Raw genomic sequence first — 12,858 nt, 5'->3', positions numbered from 1 at the left:
AACAAACAACCTAACGTTACACCTACAGCAGCTAGAGAAAGAAGAACAAACAAAACCCAAAGTTAGTAGAAGAAATCATAAAGATCAGAGCAGACATAAATGAAATAGAGACAAAGGAAACAATAGCAAAGATCAGTAAAACTAAAAGCTGGTTTTTTGAGAAGGTAAACAAAAATGATAAACCTTTAACCATACTCATCCAGAAAAAGAGGGAGAGGACTCAAATCAGTAAAATTTGAATTGAAAAAGGAGAAGTTATAACTGGCACCATAGAAATACAAAGGGTCATAAGAGAATACTACAAGCAACTATATGCCAAAAAAATGGACAACCTGGATGAAATGGACAAATTCTTAGAAAAGTACAACCTTCTAAGACTGAACCAAGAAGAAATAGAAAATATGAACAGACAAATCACAAGTAATGAAATTGAAACTGTGACTGAAAACTTCCAACAAACAAAAGTCCAGAACCAGATGGCTTCACAGGTGAATTCTATCAAACATTTAGAGAAGAGCTAACACCTATCCTTCTCAAACTCCTGCAAAACTTTGCAGAGGATGGAAGACTCCCAAACTCATTCTACAAGGCTACCATCACCCTGATATCAAAACCAAATAAAGATATCACACAAAAAGAAAACTATAGGCCAATATCACTGATGATCATAGACACAAAAATCCTCAACAAAATACTAGCAAACAGAATCCAACAACACATTAAAAGGGTCATACACCATGATCAAGTGGGATTTATTCCAAGGATGCAAGAATTCCTCAGTATATGCAAATCAATCAGTGTGATACACCATATTAATAAATTAAAGAATAAAAACCATATGATCATCTCAATAGATGTAGAAAAAGCATTTGACAAAATTCAACACCCATATATGATAAAAACTCTCTAGAAAGTGGGCATAGAGGGAACCTACCTCAACGTAATAAAGGCCATATATGACAAACCCACAGCAAACATTATTCTCAATGGTGAAAAACTGAAAGCATTTCCACTAAGATCAGGAACAAGACAAGGATGTCCACTATCACCACTATTATTCAACACAGTTTTGGAAGTCCTAGCCATGGCAATCAGAGAAGAAAAAGAAATAAAAGAATCCAAATCAGAAAAGAAGAATTAAAACTGTCATGGTTTGCAGATGACATGATACTATACATAGAAAGTCCTAAAGATGCCACCAGAAAACTACTAGAGCTAATCAATGAATTTGGTAAAGTTGCAGGATATAAAATTAATACACAGAAATCTCTCTCATTCCTATACACTAACAACAAAACAGCAGAAAGAGAACTTAAGGAAACAGTCCAATTTACCACTGCAATGAAAAAAAATAAAATACATAGGAATAAACCTACCTAAGGAGGCAAAAGACCTGTACTCAGAAAACTATAAAACAGTGATGAAAGAAATCAAAGATGACATAAATGGATGGAGAGATATACTCTGTTCTTGGATTGGAAGAATCAATATTGTGAAAATGAATATACTACCCAAAGCAATCTACAGATTCAGTGAAATCCCTATCAAATTACTAATGGAACTTTTCACAGAACTAGAACAAAAAATTTTACACTTTTTATGGAAACACAAAAGACCTTGAATAGCAAAAGCAAACCAGAAAAACAAAAATGGAGCTGGAGGAATCAGGCTCCCTGACTTCAGACTATACAACAAAGCTGAAGTAATCAAGGTAGTATGGTACTGGCACAAAAACAGAAATATAGATCAGTGGAACAGGATAGAAAGCCCAGAGACACACCCACACACCTATGGTCACCTAATCTGTGAAAAAGGAGGCAAGAATATACAACGGAGAAAAGACACCCTCTTCAATAAGTGGTGCTGGGAAAACTGGACGGCTACATGTAAAAGAATGAAATTAGAACACTCCCTAACACCATACACAAAAATAAACTCAAAATGGATTAAAGACCTAAATGTAAGGCCAGACACTATCAAACTCTTAGAGGAAAACATGGGCAGAACACTCTATGACATAAATCACAGCAAGATCCTTTTTGACCCACCTCCTAGAGAAATGGAAATAAAATCAAAAATAAACAAATGGGACCTAATGAAACTTAAAAGCTTTTGCATAGTAAAGGAAACCATAACCCAGATGAGAAGACAATGCTTCAATTAGGAGAAAATATTTGCAAATGAAGCAACAGACAAAGGATTAATCTCCAAAATTTACATGCAGCTCATGCAGCTCAATATCAAAAAAAAAACAAACAACCCAATAAAAAAATAGGCAGAATACCTACATAGACATTTCTCCAAAGAAGACATACAGATGGTCAGCAAACACATGAAAATATGTTCAACATCACTAATCATTAGAGAAATTCAAATCAAAACTACATTGAGGTATCACCTCACACCAGTCAGAATGGCCATCATCAAAATATCTACAAACAATAAATGCTGGAGTGGGTGTGGAGAAAAGGGAACCCTCTTGAACTGTTGATGGGATTGTAAATTGATACAGCCACTATGGAAAACAGTATGAAGGTTCATATAAAACTAAAAATAGGACTACCATATGAACCAACAATCCCACTACTTGGCATATACCCAGAGAAAATCATAATTCAAAAAAAATATGCACCTCAATGTTCATAAGCAGCACTATTTACAACAGCCAGGATATAGAAGCAACCTAAATGTCCATCAACAGATGAATGGATAAAGAAGATGTGGTACATATATACAATGGAATATTACTCAGCCATAAAAAGGAATGAAATTGGGTGATTTGTAGAGACGTGGATGGACCTAGAGAGTGTCATACAGAGTGATGTAAGTAAGAAAGAGAAAAGTAAATATCTTATAATAACGCATATATGTGGAATCTAGAAAAAATGGTATAGATGATTTTATTTGCAAAGCAGAAATAGAGACATAGACATAGAAAACGAATGTATGGATACCAAGGGGGAAAGGGATGGGGAGGGAGGAATTGGGAGAGTGGGATTGACACATATACATTACTGATACTATGTATAAAATAGACAACTGATGCGAACTTGCTGTATGTCGCACAGGTATCTCTACCTAATACACTGTGGTAACCTAATGGAAGGGAAGTCCAAAAGGGAGGGGATATCTGTATGTGTATGGCTGATTCATTTTGTTGTGCAGTGGAGGTTAACACAACATTGTAAAGCAACCATATTCCAATAAAAATTAATTTTTAAAAAAAAGGTGGAGTAGGACTTGGACTCACTCCCTTCTTAGGTAAACACCAAAATCACAACTAACGGCTGAACAACCATTGACAAAAAGATGCTGGAACCTACTAAAAAACCTACATCCAAAGACTGGGAAGTGGCCACAATGAGACAGTAGGAGGGGCGCAGTCACAATAGAATCAAATCCCATGCCCGCCGGTTGGGTGACCCACAAGTTGGAAAACAATTATACCACAGAAGTTATCCCACAGGAGTGAAAGTTCTCACCTCCACGTCAGGCTTCCCAGCCTGGGGGTTCAATAATGGGAGAAGTCCCCAGAGAATCTGGTTTTGAAGACCAGTGGGGTTTGGTTGCAGGACTTCCACAGGACTGGGAGAAACAGAAACTCCACTCTTGGAGGGCTCACATGGAGTCTTGTGTGCAGAAGGACCCAGGGGAAAAAAGCAGTGACCCCATAAGGGATGGGGTCAGACCTACCTGCCAGTGTTGGAGGGTCTCCTGCAGAGGTGGGGGGTGGCTGTGTCTCACTGAAGGAACAAAGACACTGGCAGCAGCAGTTCTAGGAGTTTCTCATTGGTGTCAGCCTTCCCAGAGGCTGTCATCGGCCCCAACAGGCAGACTGGGGGCTCTAGTGTTAGGTCACCTCAGGCTGAACAACCAGTGGAGTGGGAGCACAGCCCCACCCATCAGCAGACAAGCAGATTAAAGTTTTACTGAGGATGGCTCTGCCCACCAGAAGGACAAGATCCAGCTCCACTCACCACCAGTCACATCAATAAGGAAGCTATCACAAGCCTCTTAGATAGCCTCATCCACCAGAGGGAAGACAGCAGAAGCAAGAAGAACTACAGTCCTGCATCCTGTGGAATGGAAACCACAAACACAGAAAGTTAGACAAAATGAAATGGCAGAGGAATCTGTCCCAGACGAAGGAACAAGATAAAACCCCAGAAAAACAACTAAGTGAAGTGGAGATAGGCAACCCTCCAGAAAAAGAATTCAGAAAAATGATAGTGAAGATGATCCAGGATCTCAGAAAAAGAATGGAGGCAAGGATCAAGAAGATGCAAGAAATGTTTAACAAAGACCTAGAAGAACTAAAGAAAAAAAAACAGAGATGAGCAATGCAATAACTGAAATGAAAAACACACTAGAAGGAAACTATAGCAGAATAACTCAGGCAGAAGAATGGATAAGTGACATGGAAAACAGAAAGGTGGAAATTACTGGCACAGAACAGAATAAGACAAAAGAATGAAAAGAAATGAAGACAGTATAAGAGACTTCTGGGACTAAATTAAATGCACCAACATTCGCATTATAGGGGTCCCAGAAGAAGAAGAAAAGAGAGAGAAAGAACTGAAAAAAATATTTGTAGAGATAATAGCTGAAAACTTTCCTAACATGGGAAAGAAAGCAGTCACCCAAGTACAGGAAGCACAGAGACTCCCAGGCAGGATAAATCCAAGGAGGAACATGCCAAGACACATAGTAATCAAATTGACAAAAATTAAAGACAAAGAAAAAATATTAAAGGCAACAAGAGAAAAATGACAAGTAACATACAAAGGAACTCCCATAAGGTTATATGCTGATTTATCAGCAGAAACTCTGCAGGCCAGAAGGCAGTGGCATGATATATTTTAAGTGATGAAAGGGAAGAACCTACAACCAAGAATACTCTACCCAGCAAGGCTCTCATTCAGATTTGATGGAGAAACCAAAAGCTTTACAGACAAGCAAAAGCTAAGAGACTTCAGCACCACCAGACCAGCTTTGCAACAAATGCTAAAGGAACTTCTCTAGGTGGGAAAGAGACCAGCAACTTAAAACAACGTTATACATATATCAACTGCTATATCAAAACCTCATGGGAATAGCAAACCCAAAAACTACAATAGATACATGCACAGAAAAGAAAACACAACACTAAAGATGGTCAGCAAAACACAAGAGAAGAGAACAAAAGAGGAAGGGAAGGAAAAAGACCTACAAAAAAAACACCCCAAAACAATTAAGAAAATGGCAATAGGAACATACATATTGATAATTACCTTAAAAGCAAATGTACTAAGTGCTCCAACCAAAAGACATAGACTGTCCAAATGGATACAAAAACAAAACCTGTATATATGCTGTCTACAAGTGACCCGCTTCAGACCTGGGGACACATACAGACTGAAAGTGAGGGGATGGAAAAAGGTATTCCATGCAAATGGAGATCAAAAGAAAGCTGGAGTAGCAATACACATATCAGAAAAAATAGACTTTAAAATAAAGACTGGTAAAAAGAAACGAAATGGAGTTATTTGTAGTGAGGTGGATGGAGTTAGAGTCTGTCATACAGAGTGAAGTAAGTCAGAAAGAGAAAAACAAATACACTATGCTAACACATATATATGGAATCTAAGGGGAAAAAAAGGTCATGAAGAACCTAGTGGCAAGACGGGAATAAAGACACAGACCTACTAGAGAATGGACTTGAGGATATGGGGAGGGGGAAGGGTAAGCTGTGACAAAGTGAGAGAGTGGCATGGACCTATATACACTACCAAATGTAAAATAGATAGCTAGTGGGAAGCAACCGCATAGCACAGGGAGATCAGCTCTGTGCTTTGTGACCACCTAGAGGGGTGGGATAGGGAGGGTGGGAGGGAGGGAGATGCAAGAGGGAAGAGATATGGGAACATATGTATATGTATAACTGATTCACTTTGTTATAAAGCAGAAACTAACACACCATTGTAAAGCAATTATACTCCAATAAAGATGTTAAAAAAATAAAAATAAAAATAAAGACTGGTATAAGACACAAAGAAGGGCACTACATAATGATCAAGGGATCAATCCAATAAGATATAACAATTGTAAATATATATGCACCCAACACAGGAGCACCTCAATATATGAGGCAAATACTAACAGGCATAAAGGGAGAAACTGACAGTAACACAATAAAAGTGAGGGACTTTAACACCTCACTTTCATCAATGGACAGATCATTCAGACCGAAAATCAATATGGAAACACAGGTCTTAAATGACACATTAGACCAGATGGACTTAATTGATATTTATAGAGCATTCCATCTGAAAGCAGCAGAATACACATTCTTCTCATGTGCACATGGAACATTCTCTAGGATTGACCGCATGCTGGGCCACAAAGTGAGCCTTGGTAAATTTTTTAAAAATGAAATATGGCTTCCCTGGTGGCACAGTGGTTAAGAATCTGCCTGCCAATGCAGGGGACACGGGTTTGAGCCCCGGTCTGGGAAGATCCCACATGTCGCACAGCAACTAAGCCTGTGCGCTACAACTACTGAGGCTACACTCTAGAGCCTATGACCCACAACTGCTGAAGCCCACACTCCTTGAGCCCATGATCCGCAACAAGGGAAGCCACTGCAATGAGAAGCCTGCACACCACAACTAGAGAAAGCCCACTCGCAGCAACGAAGACCCAACACAGCCAAAAATAAAATAAATAAAATAAATAAAATTTTTAAAAAAGAAAATTGAACTCATATCAAGCATCTTTTCCGACCACAACACCATGAGATTAGAGATAAACTGCAAGAAAAAAAATGTAAAAAAAAAACACCCACAAACATGTGGAGTCTAAACAATATGCTACTAAACAACCAATGGATCCCTGAAGAAATCAAAAAGGAAATCAAAAAATATGTAGAGACAAATGAAAATGAAAGCACAATGATCCAAAACCTGTGGGATGCAGCAAAAGTACTTCTAAGAGGGGAAGTGTATAGCAATACAATCTTACCTCAGAAAACAGGAAAAATCTCAAATAAACAACCTAACCTTATACCTAAAGCAACTAGAGAAAGAAGAACAAACAAAACCTAAGGTTAGTAGAAGGAAAGAAGTCATAAAGAACAGAGCAGAAATAAATGAAATAGAGACTAAGAAAACAATAACAAAGATCAATGAAACTAAAAGCTAGTTCTTTGAAAAGATAAACAAAATTGATAAACTTTTAGCCAGACTCATAAAGAAAAAAAGGTAGAGGGCTCAAATCAATAAAATAAGAAAGGAATAAGGAGAAGTTACAGCTGACACCACGGAAATAAAAAGAATCATAAGAGACTACTACAAGTAACTGTAGGCATATAAAATGGACAACCTGGCAGAAATGGACAAATTCTTAGAAAGGTACAATCTCCCAAGACTGAACCAGGAAGAAATGGAAAATATGAACAGAAGGATCACAAGTACTGAAATTGAAACTGTGATTTAAAAACTCCCAACAAAAAAGTTCAGAACCTGAGGGCTTCACAGGCGAATTTTATCAAACATTTAGAGAAGAGCTAACACCTATCCTGAAACTGTTCCAAAAAATTGCAGAGGAAGGAAAACTCCCAAACACATTCTATGAGGCCACCATCACCCTGATACCAAAACCACACAAAAATACCACACACAAAAAAGAAAATTACAGGCCAATATCACTGATAAACATAGATGCAAAAATCCTCAACAAAATGTCACCAATCCGAATTCAACAACACATTAAAAGGATCATACACCATGATTAAGTGGGATTTATCCCAGAGATGCAAGAATTTTTCAGTATCTGCAAATCAATCAGTGTGATACACCACATAAACAAATTGAAGAAAACCATGTGATCATCTCACTAGATGCAGAAAAAGCTTTTGACAGAATACAACAGCCATTTATGATAAAAAAAAAAAACTCTCCAGAAAGCGGGCATGGAGGGAACCTTCTTCAATATGATAAAGGCCATATACAACAAACCTACAGCTAGTATCATACTCAACAGTAAAAGCCTGAAAGCATTTCCTCTAAGATAAGGAACAAGACAAGGATGTCCACTCTCGCCACTTTTATTCAACATAGTTTTGGAAATCCTAGCTACAGCTATCAGAGAAGAAAAACAAATAAATAAATAAAACGACTCCAAATTGGAAAAGAAGAAGAAAAATTGTCACTGTTTGCAGATGACATGATACTATACATAGAAAATCCTAAAGATGCTACCAGAAAACTACTAGAGCTCATCAATGAATATGGTACAGTTGCAGGTTACAAAATTAATACAGAGAAATCTGTTTCATTTCTATACACTAACAACAAACGATTGGAAAGAGAAATTCAAGAAAGAATCTTATTTACCATAGCATCAAAAATGGTAAAATACCTAGGAATAAACCTACCTAAGGAGACAAAAGACCTTTACTTAGTAAACAATAAGATGCTAATGAAAGAAATTGAAAATGATATAAACAGATGGAAATATGTACCATGTTCTTCTATTAGAAGAATTAATATTGCCAAAATGACATTACTACCCAAGGCAATCTACAGATTCATTGCAATCCATATCAAATTACCAATGGCATTTTTAGCAGAACTAGAACAAAAAATCTTAAAATTTGTATGGAGACAAAAAAGACCCTGAATAGCCAAAGCAATCTTGAGAAAGAAAAACGGAGCTGGAGGAATCAGGCTCCCTAACTTCAGACTATACTACAAAGCTATAGTCATCAAAACAGTATGGTACTGAGAGAAAATCAAAATTATAGATCAATGGAACAGGATAGAAAGCCCAGAAATATACCCACGCACCTATGGTCAATTAATCTATGACAAAGATGGCAAGACTATACAATGGAGGAATGACAGTCTCTTCAATAAATGGTGCTGGGAAAACTGGACTGCTACATGTAAAAAAATGAAACCAGAACAGTCTTTAACACCACAGACAAAAATAAACTCAAAATGGATTAAAGAACTAAATTTGAGACTGGAGAATATAAAACTCTTAGAGGAAAACATAAGCAGAACACTCCCTGACATAAATCGGAGCAATCTTTTCCAATCTGTCACCCAAGTAATGGAAATAAAAAGAAAAATTAAAAAATAGGACCTAATTGAACTCAAGAGCTTTTGCACAGCAAAGGAAACCATAAACAAAATGAAAAGACAACCCACAGGATTGGAGAAAATAGTTGCAAGTGATCTGACGGACAACGGATTAGTCTCCAAAATCTACAAACAGCTCATGTGGCTTAATATCATCAAAACAAACAACCCAATCAAAAAATGGGCAGAAGACTTAAATAGCCATTTATCCAAAGAAGACATACTGATGGCCAAGACACACATGAAAAGATACTCAATATAACTAATTATTAGAGAAATGTAAATCAAAGCTACGATGAGATATCACCTCACATCAGTCAGAAGGGCTATCACCAAGAAATCCACAAAAAATAGATGCTGGAGAGGGTGTGGAGAAAAGGGAACCCTCCTACACTGTTGGTGGGAATGTAAATTGGTAAAGCCACTACGGAGAAAAGTATGGAGGTTCCTTAAAAAAGTAAGAGTAGATCTACCATATGATCCTGCAATCCCACTCCTGGGCATATATCTGGAGAAAAACGGTCCGAAAGGATACATGCACCCCAATTTTCATTGCAGCACTGTTTACAATAGCCAAGACATGGAAGCAACCTAAATGTCCAATGACAGAATAATGAATAAAGAAAATGTGGTACAGATATACAATGGAATAATACTCAGCCATAAAAAAGAATGAAATAATGTCATTTGCAGCAACATGGATGGACCTAGTGATTGTCATAATGAGTGAAGTAAGTCACACAGAGAAGCAGAAATATCATATTGCTTATATGTGGAATTTTTTGTTTAACATCTTTATTGGAGTATAATTGCTTTACAATGGTGTGTTAGTTTCTGCTTTATAACAAAGTGAATGAGCTATACATATATATATATATCCCCATATCTCCTCTCTCTTGTGACTCCCTCCCACCCTCCATATTGCACCCCTCTAGGTTGTCACAAAGCACTGAGCTGATCTCTCTGTGCTATGAGGCTGCTTCCCACTAGCTATCTATTTTACATTTGGTAGTATATATAAGTCCATACCACTCTCTCACTTCGTCCCAGCTTACATTTCCCCCTCCCCGTGTCCTCAAATCCATTCTCTACATCAACGTCTTTATTCCTGTCCTGCCCCTAGGCTCTTCAGAACCTTTTTTTTTTTTTAGATTCCATATGTATGTGTTAGCATATGGTATTTGTTTCTCTCTTTCGGACTTACTTCACTCTATATGACAGACTCTACGTCCATCCACCTCACTACAAATAACTCAATTTTGCTTCTTTTTATGGCTGAGTAATATTCCACTGTATATACGTGTCACATGTTCTTTATCCATGTATCTGTCGATGGAAATTAGGTTGCTTCCATGCCCTGGCTATTGTATATACAGCTGCAATGAACATTGTGGTACATGATTCATTTTGAATTATGGTTTTCTCAGGGTATATGACCAGTAGTGGGATTCCTGGGTTGTATAGTAGCTCTATTTTTACTTTTCTAAGGAACCTCCATACTGTTCTCCCTAGTTACTGTATCAATTTACATTCCCACCAATGGTGCAAAAGGGTTCCCTTTTCTCCACACCCTCTCCAGCATCTATTGTTTGTAGATATTTTGAGGATGGCCACTCTGACTGGTGTGAGGTAATACCTCATTGTAGTTTTGATTTACATTTCTCTAATGGTCAGTGATGTTGAGCATACTTTCATGTGTTTGTTGGCAATCTGTATATCTTCTCTGGAGAAATGTCTATTTAAGTCTTCTGCCCATTTTTGGATTCGGTTGTTTGTTTTTTTGATATTGAGCTGCATGAGCTGCTTGTAAATTTTGGAGATTAATTCTTTGTCACTTGCTTCATCTGCAAATATTTTCTCCCATTCTGAGGGTTGTCTTTTCATCTTGTTTCTGGTTTCCTTTGTTGTGCAAAAGCTTTGAAGTTTCATTAGGTCCCATCTTTTAATTTTTGTTTTTATTTCCATTTCTCTAGGAGCTGGGTCAAAAGGGATCTTGCTGTGACTTATGTCATAGAGTGTTCTTCCTAGGTTTTCCTCTAAGAGTTTTATAGTGTCTGGCCTTATATTTAGGTCTTTAATCCATTTTGAGTTTATTTTTGTGTATGGTGTTAAGGAGTGTTCTAATTTCATTCTTTTACATGTAGCTGTCCAGTTTTCCCAGCACCACTTATTGAAGAGGCTGTCTTTTCTCCATTGTATATTCTTGCCTCCTTTATCAAAAATAAGGTGACCATATGTACGTGGGTATATATCTGGGTTTTCTATCCTGTTCCATTGATCTATATTTCTGTTTCTGTGCCAGTACCATACTGTCTTGATTACTGTAGCTTTGTAGTATAGTCTGAAGTCTGGGCATCTGATTCCTCCAGCTCCGTTTTTCTTTCTCAAGATTGCTTTGGATATTCAGGGTCTTTTGTGCTTCTATAGAAATTGTGAATTTTTTTGTTCTAGTTCTGTGAAAAATGCCATTGGTAGTTTGATAAGGATTGCATTGAATCTGTAGATTGCTTTGGATAGTATAGTCATTTTCACAATGTTGATTCTTCCAATCCAAGAACATGGTATACCTCTCCATCTGTTCGTATCATCTTTAATTTCTTTCATCAATCTCTTATAGTTTTTTGCATACAGGTCTTTTGTCTCCTTAGGTAGGTTTATTCCTAGATATTTTATTATTTTTGTTGCAGTGGTAAATGGGAGTGTTTCTTTAATTTCTCTTTCAGATTTTTAATCATTAGTGTATAGGAATGCAAGAGATTTCTGTGCATTAATTTTGTATCCTGCTACTTTACCAAATTCATTGATTAGCTCTAGGAGTTTTCTGGTAGAGTCTTTAGGATTCTCTATGTATAGTACCATATCATCTGCAAACAGTGACAGCTTTACTTCTTCTTTTATGATTTGGATTCGTTTTATTTTTCTTTCTTCTCTGATTGCTGTGGCTAAAATTTCCAAAACTATGTTGAATAATAGTGTTAAGAGTGGGCAACCTTGTCTTGTTCCTGATCTTGGTGGAAATGGTTTCAGTTTTTCACCATTGAGAACGATGTTGGCTGTGGATTTGTCATATATGGCCTTTATTATGCTGAGGTAAGTTCCCTCTATACCTACTTTCTGTAGGGTTTTTATCATAAATGGGTGTTGAATTTTGTTGAAAGGTTTATCTGCATCTATCGAGATGATCATATGGTTTTTATCCTTCGATTTGTTAATATGGTGTATCACATTGATTTGCGTATATTGAAGAATGCTTGCATTCCTGGGATCAACCCCACTTGATCATGGTTTATGATCCTTTTAATGTGCTGTTGGATTCTGTTTGCTAGTATTTTGTTAGGATTTTGCATCTATGTTCATCAGTGATATTGACCTATACTTTTCTTTCTTTGTGACATCTTTGTCTGCTTTGGTATCAGGGTGATGGTGGTCTCATAGAATAAGTTTGGGAGTGTTCCTCCCTCTGCTATATTTTAGGAAGAGGTTGAGAAGGATAGGTGTTAGCTCTTCTCTAAATGTTTGAGAGAATTCACCTGTGAAGCCATCTGGTCCTGGGCTTTCATTTGTTGGAAGATTTTTAATCACAGTCTCAATTGCAGTGCTTGTGATTGTCTGTTCGTATTTTCAATTTCTTCCCGGTTCAGTCTCGGAGGATTGTGCTTTTCTAAGAATTTGTACAATTCTTCCAGGTTGTCCATTTTATTGGCATATAGTTGCTTGTAGTAATCTCTTATGATCT

This window comes from Balaenoptera acutorostrata, chromosome X, assembly GCF_949987535.1.
Source record: "Balaenoptera acutorostrata chromosome X, mBalAcu1.1, whole genome shotgun sequence".
In the NCBI taxonomy this organism is placed as follows: Eukaryota; Metazoa; Chordata; class Mammalia; order Artiodactyla; family Balaenopteridae; genus Balaenoptera; species Balaenoptera acutorostrata.
The sequence above is the reverse complement of the archived record's forward strand: the minus strand, read 5'-3'. Positions refer to the sequence as shown.